Genomic DNA, 24,194 nt, shown 5'->3' with positions numbered 1-24,194 from the left:
AATTCTTGTGAAACAGGGTCTAAATGAATTCGAGATTCCCTATTCTGACTTTATAAATTCACCATAAATTGTAAAAATATTATTAAGAGTTATACTTTACATGTATGGATTCCTTATTGAGAATATTTTTAAGGGAAACAAACTGCATGGTTGTTGGATTTCTGTACAGGGAGAAATTTGGTTCGTAGTGCACAGAGGTCAGAGTAGTCGTACTCTAAAATAGGGGAGACTTTAACTAATAAACTGTACTAATTGGCTAAACCAAAAATTCTGGAAATTTTATGGGAGAAGTATATATTAATCTAGTTTTAAGGAAAATTAACGAAACTAAATTTGGAGTTTTTTAGCTTCATATATGAATGATTTAGTAACTATAACTCGACAACACATCTTAACCTGAATATGTGTAATTGTACAATTATAGTGTTTTATCTTGAAAAGCATGGTAGTAATTGCTTATTATTTTCATATGAACTTACTAAGTGTAAAGCTTACCCATCCTCTCCAATTCTTTAGTATTGGCAGGTCAGCTCGGGGTTGGAGATCGTCGGAGGCAAAATCACACTATCAAACTATCATTTTTGGGAAAATTAATTCAAATATTAGAAATATCAAGTGAGTGGCATGTATAGGAAGTTGGTTTGTGATATGTATTTTTATTATGATTTTGACCATTCGTATCAGTCTGCATTGAGTTATCGTATAAAATCATTAGATGTGGTCCTTATCCATTATGGTTTATAAATTTAATTAATCGTGCCATGTCCTATGTTTTGATGTGATGATATAGTTAGCTTTGTTTGTTATGCATGTGTTCGAAAAGTTTTGAATTAAATGAAATTTTATGGCCCGATTTTCGTCTATGTGTATTGTTAAGTCTGGTAATGCCTCGTACTCTGTTCCGGCCTTGGATATGGGTAAGGGATGTTACAAAGTAAATCATAGAAATTTTGCAGATATAAATTCAAATATCACAGACATAGAAAATAATTTTAAAATATTTTTTAAACTTGGATTTGTGGTCCCGAAACCACTATTCCGACTAAGGTCAAAACCGGATTCAATCCATATACACATAGTTAGGGAATTTTACAAATTAGCCCTTACATTTTCACATTTTGACATTTAAGTCCCTATTTCATAAAATCGCAAAAATATGCATAATTTCATTAGACACATGCCTAGCCGAATATTCATGTAGTTCATAGAAGCCCACATATTTCATTTATCTCACATTTTAGTCCCTCAATTTCTCATTTTCACAAATTAGTCCAAAATCAAGAATTCAAATACAAAACATATTAACCCAACACATCTCTTTCATTTTGCATCAAATAACATCACAAAACATACAATTTCATCAATATCATAACTCAAATACATCATCAATTTCAGAAGTTGTGACATGGCCCTGATAGATTACTAAGCAACAACATAAAAAACGTATAAATTATAAAAAAACGACTCAAAAACCATACCTTAATCATCAATTTCCTTAGTCGAACCCTAAAACACCATGGAAGCTTTATTTTTTTTCTTATTTTCTTTCTATTTTCGGCAAAATGATGAAAAGATGAATTGAAAATCATGTTTTGTTTAATTAATTACTTTAATTCATCATTTACCAAAATAACCTTATTATATACATTTAAAATCCACTAACCCTTGGCATATATGTCCATTCATAAATTCAATGGTCTAATATAAACATAAGGGCCTCATAATTAATAAGCTATGTCAATTCAACACTTATTCATGTAGCATACAACTTTGATATTTTCTACGATTTAGTCCTTTTATCAAATTGAGCACACAAATAATAAAATTTTCATACGAAAACTTTCACACATGCTTAACCACATACTGTAAACAAGAAAAATAATATTAAAATATTTTTTTGACTCACATTTACGGTCCTCGAAACCACTATTCGAACTAGGGCCTAAATCGGGCTGTTACAGGGAGTCGCCAGCAACATCATCGCAATATCAAATATCTAAGTTGGTACTTTTGAATTATACATTCATGGTTTATGGCATGTATAGGCTAGATGTGGTATTTTGGTTGTGATTATAGCCATGAGATTTGGCTTGTAAATGATGTTAATATTGATTTATTTTTGGCTATTAGAAATGGCTTGTAAATGTATATGTTTTGGTTTGTATATATAGTCATGATTGATGGCTTATTTTGGTATGTTTTGGTATGAATGTGGTGATGGTTTTATAGTTGCTCAAATGGTTAATTGATTTGTTGAGTATAAATGCTTGAGAAATGCCTTGATGAGATATGATTTTAGATGTTGTGTTGGTTATTTATAGGGTAAGTTATGTATGTGTAAATTATAGTAAATGAGCCATATTGTTTGATATTGTTTTGGCATGTATTTGGCTAAGTAAATGGTAGTGATTTGAGAGTTGGAATAGATGAAATTATAATGGTATGAATTATGCATTTGGTTAATGATTTTGGTTGCCTAATTGTATAATGAAATGGTACCATTTGCTCTTTTATAGGTATACTTGGCTGGGTGGCAAAATAGTTTGGCAAATAGCCTATTTTTATCAACACAGACGTGTATCTCAGTGTAACATCTCGAAATAGGGCCTAAATGGAATAGTGGTTACGAAACCACAAATCTGAGATAGAAAAGTTTATTTCGATTAATTTTTATGATTTACCGAGTGATTAGATGCATGTGTTAGAGTATTGATAAGAAATTTTACAGATTACATGTTTAATTTGCCTATTAGGGCTTATTTGCAGAAGTTGCTGTAACAACCCGATTTAGGGCCTAAATGGAATGATGGTTTTAGAACCACGAATTTGAAGTCGAAAAATTTATTTTGATTAAGTTTTAAGGTTTATTTATTGATTAAAATATTGTGTAAAAATATCGTTAAGTATTTTACTGATAAAGTGCTTAATTAGACTTTTAGGACTAAATTGTAAAAGTTGAAAAATATGTGTTCTAATTCATAAGTACTTGATTGAAATGGGGTTTTAAAGAGGAGTTCCTTAAATGGTAATTAGACCATTATATTTCGTTTGGACAAAAATGGGCATGAATAGGACAAAATTTTAAAGAAAGGCCTTAAGGGCATTTTAGTCATTTGGTAATTAAAAGAATAAAAAGGGAAAATAAAGCCAAAATTGACTCATCTTTTTCATGGACGCCGCATTTAGCATGGGGGAAGCCATGGCTAGGGTTTTCAAGCTTTCCAAGCTCAATATGTTGCAGATGTTAGCTCGAGTTGGAAGTCGCCGGAGGTTAAATCACACTATCAAACTATTGATCGATATATAAAGGTTTTAAAGCATGATATGCACCTTGTAAGTTTTTTTTAAGGGAAACCTTGAATATGTTTGAAAATTTTAAAATTTGATGAAATTTTATGTCTCGGTTTTAAATGATTACAAGTACTCAAGTTCGGTAATACCTCGTACCCTGTTCCGGCATCGGATACGGGTAAGGGGTGTTACACTCAGCCTTGTGTGACACATGATCATGTTACACAGCCGTGTGTCCCCTGGTGTTGAAATTGAATTAAAGTCAGTATGCTCCACACAGTGTCACACGGGCGTGTGACTGGCAGTGTGGTACAAGTCAGTATACCCCCTAATTGGCACACAACCTAACACACGGGCGTGTGACTTGGCCGTGTTGCATAAGTCAGTATACCCTTCAGTTTTCACACGGCTTGGCACACAGGCGTGTCCTCGGCCATGTGATACAAGTCAGTATGTATGCCATGTTTCCACACGGCTTGAGACACGGCCGTGTTTGGAGCCGTGTGAGGCACACGGCCTGTTCACACGGGCGTGTGATCCTTATATGGCTGAAATTTTTCTAAGCTTCTAAAATGTTCGTATGTTATTGATTTAGTCTTGAACTACTTCTAAAGCATGTTTAAGGCCTTATAGGCCCTTATAAAGGACAATGTGATTGTGTTGAATGATTTATGAGAATGAATGCTTTATGTTTGATAAAAGAATGCTATATGTTGTGAATTGATCGATAATACCTCGTAACCCTACTCCGGTGACGGATACAGTTTAGGGGTGTTACAAAAACCCTAAACTTAGCTTGTATTGGACCTTCGCAATACATGCCTTCAAATTCAGCAACTCATTTTGCAATTGAGTTCACACATGCTCTTTGTACATGTATTTCTTTTGAGTACATATGCTTTTATTTTTTCGAGCATATTATTATATGTACTACAATATTTTTCGAGCATTTGATACTTCTTTTCAACTCATACAAACTTATTTTTAGAGAATATTCTAGATAGACTGAGTCTAGTATTTGGGACAATTTAGAGATAATTATAAGAGAAGTGATGGCTTAATATTGCAATGGTTTAAATAAAATCAGGCCATATCATCTCAAATTTGGGTTTCAAGGGATAAATATTCGTTAAGGTTGGCTTGAAAGGCTCAAATAGTCCAAACAAAAGTTTGCCTAAGTCATTTTCAAAATTCCATGCTTCCTAGGATTTTGCCTCAAGAAATTACTAAGTCAATTCTAGAGACTTAAACTTTCATGCAAGCCTAGCTCTCCTAAGGAATTAAAAATTTTATGGTGCAATTTATAAACTTTATTAAGAGAACATTTATGTCATAATTCAACTAACATAGCAATCATTGAGATAATAGAACTTTATTTATACTAAAGTTTCGCATAATTAAAAAATTCAAAATTTTGAGCAAAATATAACTTATCTTAATTATAAGAAAAATGTAACTTGAAAAAAAAAACATTTTGTCCCCCTACTTAAGATGAACAATGTCCTCATTGTTAAAAATAATAGAGAAAATAAAAATATAGAAGCGAATAGATACTACACACCAGGTAGGATCCCAAAAAAAGGAGGTGAGTCAAGTTTGACTGCTTAAATACCAAACTCTTCGTAGACAGATCCAATCCTAGACATGTACATATCAATTGTCACACTTCTTATTTTTAAATTGCTAAATTTTATTAATGATTTCAACCTCTTATTTTATTATGCGAGAAATAAATTCCTAAAAGAGTTTTAAACTAAAAATTTAAAATATCCTGAAAAGTAAAATAAAGTAAAAACAATATCCCCTCTTTTTATTTATTTGTAGTTCCCTCTGAATACAAGCGCCTCATTCCTTCCTCGACATTAGAGTCCATGGTTCAAGTATAAAGCCTAAAAATTCAAGCACAAAAACAAATGAATTATGAAATATATATTTTAAATGCATCTCTGATTGAGTCATCCCATATTTTTGAGTATCTCAAATGAGATTGTTGTTGCAACTACATGTGTTGCAACATAGCCATTATATCAAACTGTTCAATTCATGAAATGGTGCTAGATGAAGGGACTTTCGGTGTTGGACTTGGAAAATATGTTAAAGGTGGTTTCAATTTTTGGCAGGTGGTTGAGTAGCCGATGGCAAGGTGTAGAGTTGAAGGGGGTGGCGATTTTAAGGATAGTATAGGTGAGATAGTTGGTGACTTCGAATGAAGGTGTTCGGGGTGGTGATTTAAGGAGTTAAGGGTTGTGACATTAATGGGTTAAGTGAGATGCACTATTTTGCTACTTGGGAGTGGCAATGGAGCAAGGTAAGGGCTATAGGTTTGTGCGGAAAAGGGTTGAATATTTTCATTCATAGCAGTGTTTTAAGCCCAATGGTAGCTCATTTTTGGATCCTAAATTCCTATACATAAAGTAAACAGAAAAAAACTCAAAGAAATTAGTGCATGGATAAAATTGACACATTTTTTCTAACAAAACAATTAAATAGTTTCTTCAGACTACTTCAAAAAATATTTTTCACAAAAAAAATTAAATTGAACTCTCAAGAAAAACTAGAGGGGTCACAAATGGTCCCGCTTAAGTCCTAATCTCCTAGATAGAATTTTAATTAATGTAATGACCTGAAGAAAATTTTATCTAAGTCTACCATTTTATTTAAATGATAAAAAAAACTAAAAATATAAAAGAACGATAGAGAAAGTGAAGAGAACTCCCTCTATTTTATTCAGGATCGTCATTGACCATGGTGGTGTCAAATGGCCATTTGTCATACCAACCATACCTATCTAGGAATTAATCATATTCTTTCCGATCAAATCGGTTCAACATCTTATTAGGTAAAGAAAACCCGAAATGATCTTTCCTAGTGGCCTTATTTAACTTCATGTAATTCCTACAAATCCTCCAAATCGTGACTCGAATATATGAAATAATTCATCCAATACCCTTCTTGTGCCTTTCCAAAACCAGAAGTGCCTCTTCTTCTAGATCTTTGGTAAACGCAACTGAAATAATGACAGGTAAACTTGAAGACAAACCCAAATAATTATATTTCAAATGAGGAGACAAAATCTTTAGTTCCGATTCAGCTGGCTCTTCAATCAAGAACTTTGGTTGTTATGCTTCTGAGATGATAACTCTAGTGATTTGAGTGGAACTTCTTGAATGAATTCTTTCGAATTAGCTTCTAACAAAGACAAACATTCCTTATCTTCATCATCACTTAGTGAATCCACCAGAAGAATATGTTCTAACAAATCGTCTAAAGAATTAAGCTCCAATTCTGTAGAAGCCAACAATTCCATCTTGGAAGTACCAGCGCAGTCTTCAACTACATCTTGGGATGTAATGTAATAGCCCGATTTAGACCTTATTCAAAACGGTGGTTTCGGGACCACAAATTCGAGTTAGAAAAAGTTTTAACAATTATTTTTGCGTTTATTATGTGTGAATTTATATCCGTTAAATTTTCATGTTTTAATTTTGTCGTTTGAGTGCCCAATTTAATAAAAGGGCTTAATCGCGTAAAATGAAAATTTGATGGTTAAATGTGAAAGAGCCGGATTATTATTGTCTTTTTCATTTCAGGTATTTATAATGCAATATTACCATAGTTAAAGTGATGGACGGTTTAAGACATGGTTTATAATGGTTTATTATTTTATAACAAAGGTTAAATAGGTAAAATGATAATAATGTTATAATAATAAAACATAAAAAAACTCAAAACCATGTGTTCATCTTTCCTACTTGAATGAATATGAAAAAGAAAGAAAGAAGAAAAAAGCTTTAAGGTTCAGCCATCGTTGAAGCTTGATTAAGGTATGTAACTAGCTCGGTTTTTTATAATTTTTTACATTTTTGAGATCATTGTAGTGTAATGTACAAAGCCCACGATTGGTTTTCTAACTTTGATGAATATTTTGAGTTATTCCATTGATGAATAATTGAATTTTGTGATGTTAGATGATGAATTATGAAAGATATGTTTTGGATTAATATATTTTGTATTGGAATTTTTTATGAATTTGAGTAATTAGGGCTAAATTGAAAAAATAATAAATTGAGGGACTAAAATGTGAAATAAATGAAATGTATGGACTTGTATGAGCATGGGTAACATTCAGCTTAAGCATGGTGTGTGCAAGTTTTGCAAGTTTTGTGTTTTGTGCAATTTGGACTAAATTGTAAAAAGTGTAAAATGTTATGGGTGAAATGGTAATTTGCCCATTTATGTGTTTTTGGAATAAATTGAATGAAATTATGTTTGAATGAGTTTAATTTGAATATGTTTAGGTCAAGAACCAAAGAAATCAGATTTGGATCGGGGGAAAACCAAAGTTGTCGAATAATCATTCTGTTCCGATTATCGTTGTCCGAGGTAAGTTTATAAGCAAATAGATGTTGCAAATTTTAAATAAATACGAGTTATATATGTTGAGATGAATTATGTGAAAGTATATATGTGGTAGCCGAATGTGTATATGCTTGGGAGCTATGTTTACGGAACCTTAGGAATAGCTAGGATACATATGTCATGACATAGGATTTCCGATATGTGATTACGTGTAAGACCGTGTCTGGGACGTTGGCATCGATATTTGATTTCGACATCTGTGTTCGTGTAAGACCACGTTTAATACTTGGCATCGATATGTGATTCTGATATGTGTGCGCGAGTAAGACCACGTTTAAGACCACGTTTAATACGTTGGCATCGATATATGATTTCGATATGTGTGTACGAGTAAGACCACATTTAATACATTGGAATCGATATGTGATTCCAATATGTGTGTACGAGTAAGACCACATTTAATACGTTGGCATCGATTTTGATTCCGATATGTGTGTTCGAGTAAGAGCACGTTTAATACATTGACATCGATATGTGATTCCGATATGTGTGTGCGAGTAAGACCATGTTTAATACGTTGGCATCAATAGGTGATTCCAATATGTGTTTACGAGTAAGACCTTGTCTAGGACAACGGCATCGATATGTAATTACATGTAAGACCACATCTGGGACGTTGACATTGTACGATATGTGCGACTATTCGAGTATCCTATTTAATTCCGAATGATTCAACAGGCAATGTTAAGTAAAGACCGAATGCGAAATCGAATTAAAAGGTACAGGTATGTGTTAGCCAATGTATTGAAATTAAGGTAAGTTTTGGTATTTGAAGTGATGATATGAATCATGTTATAAAGTTGGTTATATGTATATTGAATGCAAATCTATATTGGGCAAAATGATATAAGTATGTGATATTAAGGTGTGAAACATGTTGTAACACCCCTAGCCCGTATCCGTCGCCGGATTAGGGTTATGAGGCATTACCAAACATAATACAATTCAAACAGATATGCATCACATATTACAGTTCAAAACTTTAATCACATCAATGATTATAATTAAATCGATTATCGAAACTTAAGAAAATATGTCATTCACAGCATGATATAAATTAAGCATAATTTAAAATATATTAAAACAATTTATACATATATAAAACATGTAACACATCAATAATTTCTTAAATGGAATATCAGCCTAATTTTGTAAAAGTCTTGCTCACATACATGTTGTACTACGAATGGAATAAATTCAATACCAACTTATCAATTCAATTATACAACATTACTATGTTAATCAATGTAAATTTTATATCTCATAAATTAAATATAAATTTAATACATCCATTCAAAAACATGCATATATATATAAATAAAATGCAACTAATTATATATATTTGAAATAAGCTTAATAGTAAGTCATATTTATGGTTTGAATAAAACAACCAATGTATAAAAGATGCATCAGGTTCCACCAAGCTTAAACACATATTACCTTTTTTAATAAGCAAGCACATATGCAGCTTTAGTACAATTTAATATGGCCGATCATGCTATTAATGCATGTATGCATGGTGCGCATTTACCGTAAAACCAAGGCCACACTTAACTTTTGAATACATTCTAAAACAATTGACCAAAACAAACATGTAACATTTTTCATTACTTACTAACTTGCTTAGCTAAAACATATTACATTAAACCACATACACATCCAAAATTTCGATCATCGAATTATCAAAACTAAACTCATTAAACATTAATATGAAGAACATATTAAATCAAAACTAAGCATAATAAGCAAGTTCACATATATGCCATATCTTAGTATAAAACACATCCAAACTAGACAAAGATGTTTATAGCCGATTCATTCATGACACTTCCAAAGTCATTGACCAACTTTAATGCCTAAACTCATGTCACTACCCAACCATTTCCAAAACATATATCATCTATTACTCATGCCATTCATTCACAACATATAGCATCATCACCAAAACAGTTAAACATAATCAAAACCAAACTTAGAGGTAAAGCCATTTTCGCATGGCTTTAGTTATACATAACCAAAATTCAAAATTTCAAGACACATTCCAGCCTATACATGCCGTAATTCGTGTTCAACTATTTAAATATTGAAGCAGTAGATAGTGTGATGAACTTTGCTAACGATCCCTGAGCTCGTTACTTGATCCAAAAATCTGTAAAACAAAGTAAACATGAACACACAGAGTAAGCTATCATAGCTTAGTAAGTCATAAGCAAATGAACAATCCAATGATATTATCAACTTAATTAAACAAAATCAAATTATATTATCAAAGCACATTTAGATCCAAACATATAAAGTTCGTATTATATATATTCATTCATAAATGTCACCTTGATCGATTTTTCATATAGCCAAATTAACATATTATCATTTAACTTCAAAAGCAAAATAGTCATTATAAACCTAGTTCACATACACACAAATACATAAGCTCATGTGTCACAATATAATTTCATGTACATGTATTAGTTATGTGGCTAAATACTGATAATCACACATGCATATAATTAAGACTTATTTAATAATATTCACAATGCCGAATACACTTCCCTAGTTCACATATAATCCTTATTTGCACTACACATGACTTGTAATAAGTATCAAGTTATTCACTTACCTTATTTTAAGTAAACAATAAGCTAATTCATACTTGGCCATTTCGCTCGTTTTACACACTCGAACACAACTTATCTTTTCCCGATGAACCATTTAGAATTGGATAGGACACTCGGATAATCACACATATCGTACAATGCCAACGTCCCAGACCTGGTCTTACATGTAATCACATATCATGCCATTGTCCTAGACAGGGTCTAACTTGTACACATATATCAGAATCATATACTGATTCCATGATCTTACTCGCACACATATATCGGAATCCTATGTCATGATATATGTATCCTAACTATTCCTAAGGTTTATATAGAGCTTTCGGACGATGTAACTCGGTCAAAACGAATTCAGAAACATAGTAATCAAGTTTATTCATATTCGGCCAAAGCATATATAAATCCATATATTTCATTTCAACATATATATTTAGCATTTAATTAAAATTAAGTACGTTTATTTGCTTATAAACTTACCTTGGACGATGTAAAATAGAATAGAACAGCTAATCGACAACTTTCGTTTTCCCCCGATCCAAATCTGATTTCTTTGGTTCTTGATCTAAACATATTCAAATTAAGCTCATTCAAACATATTTTCATTCAATTTAGTCCAAAAACACATAAATGGGTAAATTACCATTTTACCCCTGCATTTACACTTTTTACAATTTAGTCCCTATTGCACAAAACACAAAATATGCAAAATTTCCCTATACCCGTGTTAGGCCAAATCTTACCCATATTCATACAAGTCGATATATTTCATTTATTTCACATTTTAGTCCCTCAAATTATTATTTTTGCAATTTAATCCTAATTACTCAAATTCATCAAAAACTCCAATACAAAACATGTTAATATAAAGGATATCTTTCATATTTCATCATCAAACAACAAAAATCACAAGCTCTCATCAATGGCATAACTGAAAATATTCATCAAAATTCAAAATTCAAGCATGTGTCTTGAAGATAACTTAGCAACAATCTCAAAAACGTAAAAATTATCAAAATTAAGCTAAACACATACCTTGATTGAGCTTTAAAGATGGCCGAACCCTAGCTTCTAATATTTCTTTTTCTTTTTGTTTAGTTTCGATGCAAGAACAAAGGAAATAATATGAATATGTTAACTTAATTTTAGTTATTATATGTTTATTTACCAAATTACCTTTTTAACCTTTATAATATAATATAAAATCATTATTTCCTTGGCCATTACCGTCCACTTATTCATTCAATGGGCTAATTGCAACATAAAGGCTTCCATTTATAAAGCCAAATGCAATTCGGCCCCTTTTATAAATAACCACCTAATTTTCATTTTACACGATTAAGTCCTTTATTCAATCAGAAACTCAAACGATAAAATTAAAGAACGAAAATTTCACAAATATAAACTTACACAAAATAAACCCAAAAAATTTACACATGTGTATACATATATGAATGTGTATATATATTCATCTATATGATGATATTATGACCTTGTAAGTAAATGATAACTTTGATAATGGATATATATGTATTTCGGCCAAGTTAAAGTTGATACATGAATGTATATGCTGTATATGAGTTTGCAAGTTTGAGATTAAATGTGATTATGATAGGATGAATTGGTTTAGTTAAATTGAGTTGATTATGTCATTGAGATGTTTATTTGCTTATGAGTTACTAAGCTATGATAGCTTACTATGTGTGTATGTTTGCTTCTGTTTTTATAGATTTTAGAGACTAGTTACGGGTTCGGGGATCGTCAGTGAAGTCTATCACACTATTGTCTGTTTATCAGTATTTTTAAAAGCTAAATTTCAAACCTATGGCATCTATAGGCTATACTACTTTTCGGATATGTTTGAAGTGCTGTATATAATATGCCATGTGAAAATGGCTAATTTGATATATAAGTATTTGTTATCTTGATCATGGTTCTTGTGTGTGCTCAGTTTGGTTTGTATGCTATGCTCAAATGATGATTTTATTTGGTTTGGTTGAATCGGCTATGATATATATATAAGTATGAATTATGCTTGATATGTTACCTATTGTTTAATGATTTGGCTATGTCTTGTATTTGATAGTAATGATATAATTTGATTGATGAGTGTATTCAGTTAAATGTTGAATTTAGGTAATGAAATTATTGAATTGATGATTCGGCAATGTTATGTATATATATATGTGAAACATGTTTTATTTAGTTTTTCCATGTATTTTGGTAACAAGGTGATTCGGTTATGGCATGTGATAAAAGTGAGTTCAATATGCTTTCATTAAGTGAAGAAATGAATATGAATTATGTTAGTAAATTAATCATGATTTGACACTTATATATATATAAGCATATGATGTGTTGGTTTGATATATATATTCATATGTGCTTATCCAAACATGTAATTATTGAATTGGTATTGAATATGACCCTTGTTATTTTTCAAGATAAGTGAAATTAACATGTTTAGATTCGGTTTTGGAATTTTAAAGTATTAAACAAGTGTTTGCTATGTTATACGTATATATATACATATTCGTGATGTGTTCGATGTGAAATGCAAGTTATGGTTAATATATAGATTTGGTTCTATGTGAGATTACATGCACGTAATGTGACTGAGTAAAGTTGAAAGTGGACAATAAAATAAACATAACTAATAAGCATGATTACATTCGGCTAAGGCTTTGTAAAATGATCAAATGAATAGTAATTTAAGTTGTAAGGAATCATGATTATTTTTATGAAAAATAGGTGAATGTGAAAGGTTATATGTATTATGATTGTTAGACCATTCGGTGTTCTTTTAATATATGTCTAAATTGATACAGGACTTTTTAGTCTTGCGCAATCTGCTTAGATGAACTTATAAGTAGACTTGTTTATGATTTAGTCATTTGAAACCATATATACAGTAATGTACTTATGCCATGAGTGATTTGGTTAAATTTATTATATCCTTATTGTGTCGAATAGATTTTTGCTAAAAATGATATGTACTTAAATATGTTTACTTTATATAACTCATGTTTGTAATAATTGATTGAATTATTTATAATATCTTTGATATGCGCATATGCTATGTGGTAAAATGATATATTTGGCACTATTTGCTTATGAATTATATAACTGGATATATGTTTGAAAAATGTTATGATATGATTTGTAAAGAATTTAAATTAGTTATATATGTTAATATTTGATTGTTTTAAGAGTTTGAGCAAGTGTATGCATACGATTGTTTGGAATTTGTGTCTTGTCCGGTAATACCTCGTAACCCTATTCCGGTGACAGATACAGGTTAGGGGTGTTACATGTAGTCGCATTGAATTCATTAAAAGTCACCTCGTCATCGAAGATTTCTTTCAATTGAGTATCCTTTTACTGCTTCTAGAATCGTTGAGGACATGACAAAGGTGGAGTTTTAGCTTTAACTGAACAACTCTTTTGTGGAAATTTTATTGCATCTGACAAGGGTGTTAGATAATCAGAACTCACTAGTTTAGAGTTTACCTCATCAAGGATCACCTAATCTGAATTTTTTGAAATAGGAGTTTCAACATTTGTTGAACTTTCTCTTTGTCTTAAGCTACAATAGGTTCATCTTGAACCTCAACCACCTTGGGCTCCAATGTCTTTCCATTTGGAAAAATGATTGCTTTGTGATGTTTCTTGCCCCAAATTCTTGGATTTTCTATATCGCTCGGCCAAATACCTTGGGGTCTACTTTTGAGCTCATTGGCTAGTTGCCTCACTTGGTTTTCTAAATTTTACAATGTTGCTGCTTGACTTTAGATTAGTTCATCATTCTTCGCAATGTACACCCTCAGTAAATTCTCAAGATTACTTCAAGATTCAATTGGTGGGGGTTGTTGCACTTGTTGAGAATATTCTGGTGGATAATTTGGCCGAGATGGCATAGAAGAGTCGCTATGGTCCGCTCATTGATTACTCCATGGAGAAATTGGATGATTCTGCCATGAAGAGTTGTAAGAATTTGATTTCGGACCATTCTCATTTTGATTTCTAATGAAATATTGACTTTTGATATGATAGGAAATTTTCAAAGAAATGGTCATGTCCACTGTATTCACAAGAAAAATTCTCGAAATGGTTCAGCTGGGCTGGCAAAGAAGTAAATGTGTTTGTTTTATGTACTTCTGCTACTCGTCTTTCTAAGGCTGCTCTGTTGGTTGGGCACTGATAGTTATTGTTGTTAATTCTTTCAATAATCTTGTAAGCATCAATGTTAAACTTAGAAAGAAGGACTCCATTTGTCGAAGCATCCATCATATTTCTAGTATGAATATTGAGACCAATATAAAAAGTCTCCATTTAAATGTAGTAAGGAATGCCATGATGATGGCACTTTCCTAATAACTCCTTGAACCGCTCTCATGCTTCATATAAAGATTCTTCATCAAGTTGCTGAAATGAAGTGATTTCATTTGTGATCATGGCTGTCAGAGATCAAGGAAAGTATTTCATTAAGAAAAGTTCAACCAACTCTTGCCATGTAGTTATGGAACAGGATGGTAAGGAGTTTAACCATGCTCGTGCTCTACGTCTTAAGAAGTATGGAAATAATATCATTCTCAAGGTGTCCCCAGTCACCCCAACTAGTTTGAATGAGTCACTCACTTCCATGAATAGTCAAAGATGAAGATATGGATCTTCAATAGGCATCCAACTAAATTGACCCATATTTTGCAACATCTGGAATATGACTGACTTTAGCTTGAATTGCGGTACCACAATTTTGGGTATCACAATACTTAGATTGAGCTTGTTGAATAGAGGAATTACATAGTGTCAACTGCAGTAGTTTCTGTCATGAGCAACAATGATTAGATGTGAGTATTATAAGTCAATGTTCCTCCTAGATTTTGGTTTTGATTTTCACAATTCATCTCTTTGGTCCTTCCTTGGTTCACTTGTCTTCTCCTTTTGTCCGAAAGTCCTTTCAATTTCAGGGTCTACAAGGGCTAAGTCAATAATTTGATCAATACTCATAAACATTTGAAACTAACATGCAAAAAAAAAATTTGAATTAAAATTTAATGGAAAAAATATAGACCAAAATGTAAAATTAACAATTTCACAAATAATGTCTTTTAAAACAGCCCCCAGCAATGACGCAAAAAACTTGGAATAACAAAAATGTGCAAGTGTACACAATCATTATGAATTAATAAAGTGACAAGTAAATGTCGAGTTATCGTACCCACAGGGACTGTGAAATTGTTTTTCATGAAATGTAAATAAACACTTTGCTGATGGGAAAAATCTTTTGGTTTGAAGAAGTGATTTAAAAACTAAAAATTAGCTAAGTAATAAAAAAAAGTAGAAATTCCAATGCACAATTTCAAAAAGATAAGTTTTAATCAATATGACATAATTGTGTAAGATCAATTTCATTCCTTAACTTAGGATTACAAAATCCATGTTCATGTTATTACGAATATTATCACAGCAACTTTATAAATTCTTAACTACTGCACATACATACCTACTAAATTAACCAATCTCTTGAACATTTTCCAATGTCAATTCAAACAATTAATCAATCTTCATAAGCATATATAAGATTAAGTAAGGTAAAAGTATATTTCTATATTGAAACAGTTTAATAACAATAATCTTGCAAGTTATGGAAGGATAATATACTGTTTAATACCGTCGCTAATTTAACCCTCAGCTACCTTAGAAGATTAGACATGCACCACTTAAATATTTTCTCAATTAATTACAATTTCAATAAGTTTAATAATTAATTCATTAATTACCTTACATTTTATAATGCAAGTATAACATAGGCATGATTTTATTTAATAGAACAACTTACTAAGGCCTATAACAACACAAACATGATTATAATAATTTAAGTGGACAGAATTCAATCAATTAAGTCATTTTAATTAGAACAAGAACAAGAACACAAAAATTATTCATATTCATAGCCACAACATAAAGAAGTAAATTAAAGAGAAGCAAACTAGGAAGCAAATCCAGTATTTCTCTGAAGCCAGACTAGTGCGCTCCTCTTCTTTTCTGCTTATTCTGTTGAATCAAGACCTCTACGAACAATTGAATGCTACTATTCCAAGGTGGAAGAAGGCTCTTTCTCAAGAGGGAAATCAACAAGGGAAATGGAAAATAAAAAAGGAATAGATAAGACAAAAGTAAGTGAAAGAGAGAGATGTGTGGGAATGAATGTCGTGTTGAATGAGGAAGGGAAGAGGGGTATTTATAGGCGGTAATGGCTACTAAAAATAGAAAATAAATAGCAGCCACTCCTCTTCCATTTGCTGGCCACAAATGGTGCAAGTTTGAATGGCTCAAACTTACTATTTTAAGCTAGGGGCAAAAGTTTGAAGGCACAAAAAGTGGAGGGGTTTGAATATGATTTTAAGGAAACTTCAAGGGATATTTTGCAAGTGTTGAAATTAGGCCTCTTTTTATTTTTAGGCTAATAATTAAATTTTAACCCAATTAATTTTGGATCAAAATTAATTATAAAATATTTCTAGTACATATTTTTGGATCATCCATGGTTGGAAAATTTTATTAGCCTTGCTCTTGCTCACTTGATGCACAACATTGCCTCAACGGTTCAAGCCTCTCGAGGTGTCTGCTGAGCCAATTTTCATCCTTTGTGCAAAGCTGTTGAAAATAAACCAAATTTGTGTAAATTTGTTATAAAAATAATGAAAATTCAATATGTTAATAATTTAAGTGAAAATTAATTTGTTTATAATTAACGTATGAATTTTGATAAAAAATACTACGAATTTCCATGAATTAGAGCTCAATATGTGCTGAAAATGTCTATATATTTTTGTGTTTCTAAGTAACAGTTTTGAGCCCTTTGTCACTTCTTGGTGAACCGCATTACAAACCCCGAGCCTGAAAATGTTAATTTGTATATGCCCTTTTTCTTCAGTCCTGTACCGTACAGTTATAGACGTCTAGCCACATGTATTGAGGGTTCAATAGATACGTCACGATGGAGTTTGTAAAATTAAAGTGAAATAAGAATGATTAGTGTGATATAGGAACTATAAGTTAGCCTAATGTGTGAAACAAAAAGAAAAATCTAAAAAGATAATTCGTACGAGTAGGAAAAGTATTAAACTAGTGAAAAAACATTCATGAGTGAGATGTATTGAAAAATAGAAAAGTCACAAAGTCACAAAAGAAAAAAATTGTTCATTAGTGCACAAAAACTTGTAAGGATAGCCATAGTTACTATGTCATGCTATGACTTCCTATAAATGGAGACATAAGGAAGGTGACAGAATAAGAAATAAGGCGGTGAGTGGGTAAGGGTCACTAAAGGGGGAAGAATAGTGATCAATACAATGTGTCAAACTATTATTGTGTTTGTAACCTTTTGATGTTTAATGTTTTCAAATTCCATACCTTTCCTAAGCTGTAAAATGTTAAAAGCTGAAAAGCCCTATGTGACCTAAGTATACTCATACATGAATGGATATCATACTGAAAATATGCATAAACAACTATTTGTATTATGCTCGGATTATCAAAGTTCGGAGATTTGTTGATGGATTCCTTTAGGTGAGAACCTTAATACTTGTACATTTTTTAACGTACTAAACTTAGATCTTTGTGATCAAAAGTGGGAAGTTGACTACTCATCATGTTGAAATTATTAGTAAACGTGAAATGCCCAAGTCATATGCTCCAAAATTAATACTTGTACCATACTTGTTTAAGGGTTGTCATTTTTATTTTTTTCATCATTGTTAATGTTGCTTGAGTACAAGCAATAACAAAGTGTGGGGGAGTTTGATTTGTCATAATTCAGTATAGTAGATTAAACTAGTTTTCACATTTAGGAAGCTTGAATACAAGCATTTTAGTTATGTTTTAAGGAAGTTTCTTTAGTTTTATTTACATCTAATAAAATGTGCACATTGAGTCTTTTATTAACCTTAATGGCCGAATGAGGACTGAAGGAGAGCTAACGTACTTTGTGAATGTATTGGAGACCATTAGAAGGCATTTTGGACCAATACTAGACACTATGTTGCAACATGGGAGATCCAATGTTGCAACATAGAGAAAATAATGGAGAATGTAAGAAACTGCCTCGTGTGGAGACTTTTTGGGCTACACAGGGGCGATGTTGTAACATAGGCCTAAAGTGTTGCAACATCAGATCTGGTGTCGCAGCATAACCCTACTATGACACAACATAGCAAGCAGTTTCACTTCAGGAGTTGTTTTTGCTTCTATCTTTGATGTTGCAACATGATCTGAAGCAATTCGGTGTAGCAAATTAAACTAGTTTTCACATTTGAGGAGCTTAAATACAAGAACTTTCATTATGTTTTAATTGAGTTTCTTTAGTTTTACTTTCTTTCAATAAAATGTGCAAATTGCATCTTTTATTGGCCTTAAAGACCGAATGAGGCCTAAAGGATAACGTACTTTGTGAGTGTCCAGGAGACCATTAGAAGGCATCTTGGGCCAATCTTGGAAGCTATGTCCCAACATAGAGAGTAGAATGAAGAAACTAAGAAATTGCCTTCAATGTCGTGACACAGGCTGGGGGTGTTACGATATACCCCTAAAGACAACTACAGAGGAGTTGATTGGCAGCCAGCAGGGATGTTTTAGCCTGCATAATAGAACTTAAAGCTCGGGAGAATCAACTAACTTAGGGTTAAGGAAGACGACCACCTGAAGGCTATAAATAGACCCTTTTGGCACACATTATGGGCATTATTCCATTAACTTTGATTCTCTCTTTAGGTTTAAGTTTTATTTTCTTACTTTCTTTAGGTTTTCATAAGTTTAGTTTATTTGTTCTTTTGTTCTTTCAAGAGTTCTGATTTATAAAGAAGATAAACTATTAAGGATTTGCACTTATTATCAATATCAATCAAGCTTTTCTTAAACTCTCTATTTCAATCCATTCCTTATGATGGAAGCCATGAGGAACTAATCCTTCTATGGGGGATTAGTGAGTGTAAGCATGATTTCTTAAATGTTTTGTAGTGTTACTCAATGGATCAACTATTTGGGAAAAGGAGAATGTGAAACAAACCCTAGGCCTAACAACCCCGATAAGTCGTCAAGTTAGGAATTAAACAAAAATTGGTATTGCCCATTCGTGAACATCTTTACCCCAAGTAGTCTAGACTATGAGGTTGAAAGATAAGCAGCCATTACTGACTCGTTATGTTAGTGGAAGATCGAAAGATCCTGTTAGGGTAGCGACTAGTTGGTTGACGAGGAACCCGAGACGATAGTTGATTAGGATTGCTGAAGCGCGCTAATCATCCATCTTCAAGTTTGATTCACTTTATTGTTTATAACTTTTGAAATACAATTCTTGTATGTTATTTTTTAGAAACCCTAAAACTATCCTTTATTCTACCTTCTTACTATAATTATTTAAAAGTATTAATTAGATCTTTAAGTGTTTAGGTTAATATTGATTTAGTAATTGCCCGGAGTACTCACCTACTTCACTGTAAAACTATATTACAACTCAACCCGTATACTTGTGGATACTACCTCGTAATTCTTTATTGCAATATTTACACTTTGGACGTTGGTACATCTAGAGGAAATCACAACATCGATGTCTCGGTGTCACAACATAGGCAGCAGTTTCGACTCAAATATTCATATTCTGCTCCTAATTTGTCCTACAAGACCAGGAAACCTTATTTAGATATTTAAGATATAATAAAAACTACTAAAAAGCATAAATCATTACTTCAAGTATGAAAAACATAGATATATACTACGATAATTTGACTTACTATTAAACAAGATATAATTATGTATAAAAAGGGATGTAAATAATAGTATAATTTGTGGCAGGTCAACATGAATGGTTCGAAATAGATGAAAAATGTTACATGATTCAATGTGATGTACTAACCTTGTACGTGTGAAATGTGTTTTAGTCAAGTTATTTATATTAAATTTTTGTGATGTAAGTTTTATATTTAAAACATATGAACTTACTAAGCATATTTAATGCTTACTCTATTTAATTTCCCTACATTGTAGGAACTTGGTAGGCAGATCAAACCACAACTCACACAATCTAGCTCCTAATTTGATAGATTTTACTTTTAATCTTACACTCGGTCAAGTGGCATGTATATAAATTTAAATTATCTAGATGGCTATTTTTAGGAAATTGAATACGTATAGTTGATGATTCTTATTCATGTGTATGGTATTAATACGTAATGCTTGAATGAAAACAAATGCATGTTTCGAATGTGAGAAGTTACTTGGTTTCAATTGGCAGACTACATAAATATGTGTTGTTAAATGGTTATGAAAAGTATGAAAGTTGTGGACAATTTAACACCCCAAACCCAGCCAAGTAGGTTCGACTTGAATTTGGTGTGCCATATTAGCCACTGAAGTGACTAACCGCCTCCAGACGTACTAACATCCAGAGTGTGAATACTACAATAAAATAGAGAGTTATGAGGTTGAATCTGCAAGTATACGGGTCAAGTTGTAATATAGATTTTACAATGAAGTATGTGAGTACTTTGAGGATCGTACCCAAGGGAGGCAAGTACTAAATCAACCATAACTTGAAAAATTAAAGATCTAATTAATACTTTTAAATCAGTTATAGTACAAAAGTAGAATAAGAAGTATTTTTAGGGTTTCTAAACTAATAAAATAATATAATATAAAGGAACTAAAATTGCAAGAGATAGAGGTAAGTAAACTTAATCAAATCTGAATATGGGTGATCAACTCGTTTCAACAATTCTAATTAACTGTTATCTCAGGTTCCTTGTCAATCAACTAGTCGCTACCCTAGCAAGATCTTCCGATGTTCCACTAACATAACGAGTCAGCAAGAATTACTTATCTTCTGACCTCACAATCCAAATTGGCTTGGGGTAAAGGTGTCCACGAATGGGCAATCTCAAATTTGGGTTATTTCCCATCTTGATGACTTCCCAGGGTTGTCAAGCCTAGGGTTTGTTTCAATTTCTTCCTTTCCCAAATAGTTGATCCGTTGAGTAACCCTACAAAACAATTAAGAGATCATGCTTACGCTCATTACTCCCTCATAAAAGGATTAATTCCTCATGGCTTCCATAAACAACATGGAATAGATAGAAGAATTAATCATAGGGAATAGATTGAAATCGAGAGTTTAAGAAAAGCCTGATTGATATTGATAATAAACGTGAATCTACAATAGTTGATCTCCTTTATAAATAAGAACTCTTAAAAGAAACAAAGAGCAAATAAACTAAAACTATGAAAACCTAAAGAAATCATGAAAACAAAACTTAAACCTAAAGAGAGAATCTAAGGTAATGGAATGGTGTCCATAATGTGTTCCAAATGAGCCTATTTATAACCTTCAAGTAGCCATCGTCCTTAACCCTAGGTTAGCTGAAGTTTCGAGCTTTAAGTTCAATTGTACAAACCAAAATGCCCATGCTCCATGTTTTATTCTCGTTACAGAGTCGATTTTGTGACACACTAAGACCTGTGTCGCAACAAAACAACCAGCATGCTCCTCTGCAGCCATCTTCAGGGATATCTCGTGACACGGTTAGCCTGTGTCATGACATTGAAGATATTTACGTTTTAGAGGGAAATTTAGAGTATTTTCCCAATTCAAACTCTAAAGACTTTAAGGATAATTTTTGCACTTTAATATTCTAAGTTTAGCTTATATAAAGGCCATTGTAATCGGTTTAGAGACACAATTGGAAGGGAGACAAAGATTATTCTTAGGTTTTTATTTCGATCTTAGGTTTCACTTAAGGTATTTCATGTTCTTGTAATTGGAAGATCCTATTCTGAAGTGAGACTTTCACAAATAAAGATTGTTTCAGAGCCACGCTATCATCGATAAATCCATGAGCATCTGTTTTCCTTATTTTATTCTTTATATATCTTTCTTTAACAATGTTAGTTGAATGTTTGTGTAAAGATTAGAATCAATTTCTACTTTATACATATTTCGCATGTTTCTATTGTTTTAGCGTAACATAAAACCCTAGGCTCGATGACCCTAGGATGTTAGATAGGTGGGAATGAACTTAAAATCGGTATTGCCTAACCATGAAAACCTTACCCTAATCCAGTTTTAATTGTGATATTGAGAGATAAGTAGTTCTTGCCAACTCATTAGGTTAGTTGAACAACAAGAGGCGCAACTAGGTTGATGACTAACTGGGTTAATAGACCCCTACATCAATAATTAATTAGGTAAAATAATTTGATCTAGGCTAAAGGAACTCGTGTAGTTGAAACAAGGGATAGGAGAAGCCGATACATGAACTTAGGAGTACATTTAGGTTTATCTTAATTTATTTAGTTTGTTAAAATTATTATCATCTTGCTTTCATATTAACACTACTAATTCATGACTCACGTAGATTAGAAGTTATTTCTAGTGATTGGCTTATAGCAGTTCTCCCCAAACTACATCCTTGGTTACGATCCTCGGAGTACTTACCTACTTCATTGTAACTATATTAAAACCTGACCCATATACTTGCGGATACCACTTTAATTCTACATATTTTGTACTCTGGACATTACTACGTCCGAATGCGATCACATGTAACACCCCATACCACGTTCGATTGCCCAAATCAATCTATAGAATGCCACATTAGCCCCCTAAGTGACTCTCTGTTTAAACCCAAACTAACCTCCAACAGACATAATTTAAAACATAAAACATGTTTAGATTTAAGAAAATAGAAGTTTACGAACTCACTTCGCTTGCTTCATGGTACACAAAAATGGTAATATGCGAATGTACATCGCTTGCAAGTACTTACTACTCTTTCCCTGAAGACATAAAAAAAATGGTAAAAGGAATTAAGAGCATGTGAACCCCAAGTTTTGCAAAACAATATACCTCATGGAACACAACAGTTCAACAATCTAACATTGAGGTTTGTACCCATGCTTAGCTTACACATTATAAGTCTTTCATGGGGTAAATTTCCTTTAATAGGGTAAGTCTTCGCGAACAACCCTATGTGTTGATATTCTACAAACATGTCTTGCATGGTCTCTCCTAATTTCATGTATCAAAAATTATTAAAGGTTTGTAGGTACCAGTTCACCAATTGTTAGGGTTCGCACTAAGCACAGTTTGACAACCCTATCACTATCTTCGGGAAACTCTACATAAGTTTGTCAGTTTAGATTATGGCGAACACTCTATTAGAAATTAAGTACTTAAGTATGAACTTGTAAATTAAGAAACAAAAAAAACTAGACTTGGGCTATATTTATATACTTGAAATTCAAGTTTATGCTTATAGTTTTATCAGTTCATAAATAGAAACATAAAGAAAAACTAAGTCCTAGAACAATCGATGAAATCAAAAGATAGAAATATATTTCTAAGCCTTAGAAGAGTCCCAGATTTCCTTTAAGCCCAAATTTTGGTTGTATCACCTATTCAGTGTTTATGCTTCGCTTGGATCACTCGCTTACCCACTACATATCGTGTGATCGAACTATCTTCAGCATTTAGAAAAGACTGTTTGAGCTCTTTTGAACTTATTGAATATATAGAGAAACCACATAGCATGTAGAAAACAAAAGTTGGACAAGAGTTATAATAGAGTTACTTTTCTACAAACTAGGTTTGCTATATTTACGCGAATTCTAGTTTGTTTACCTACTGTTAGTTAGTTTAAAACAATAAAACATGGTATTTTGGAAAACACAATCTTATTTACATGTTCTTTTATGTTGGATAAGTGGATCTCCTTATAACTTCTCAGTTTGACTCAAAGACTCCTAACATGTCACATATGTGTAGCATAAAGCTAAGCACTCTCCAAACACACTAACATATTTCATTGAATGGAGATT

At 32.1% G+C, this 24,194-nt stretch overlaps 1 non-coding gene across 1 annotated transcript; it reads left to right on the top strand.

Annotated features, from left to right (window-relative positions):
• Positions 1-14,670: 14,670 nt before the first annotated feature.
• Positions 14,671-14,777, top strand: LOC121207243 (small nucleolar RNA R71). The gene has a single exon (XR_005902334.1). It is a non-coding gene; the product is annotated as a small nucleolar RNA R71 (small nucleolar RNA).
• The last annotated feature ends 9,417 nt before the right edge of the window (positions 14,778-24,194 follow it).

The sequence above is a fragment of the Gossypium hirsutum genome, chromosome A09, assembly GCF_007990345.1.
Source record: "Gossypium hirsutum isolate 1008001.06 chromosome A09, Gossypium_hirsutum_v2.1, whole genome shotgun sequence".
Taxonomy (NCBI): domain Eukaryota; kingdom Viridiplantae; phylum Streptophyta; class Magnoliopsida; order Malvales; family Malvaceae; genus Gossypium; species Gossypium hirsutum.
Note: the sequence above shows the minus strand (reverse complement) of the source record. Positions and strands in the feature narration are given on the sequence as shown.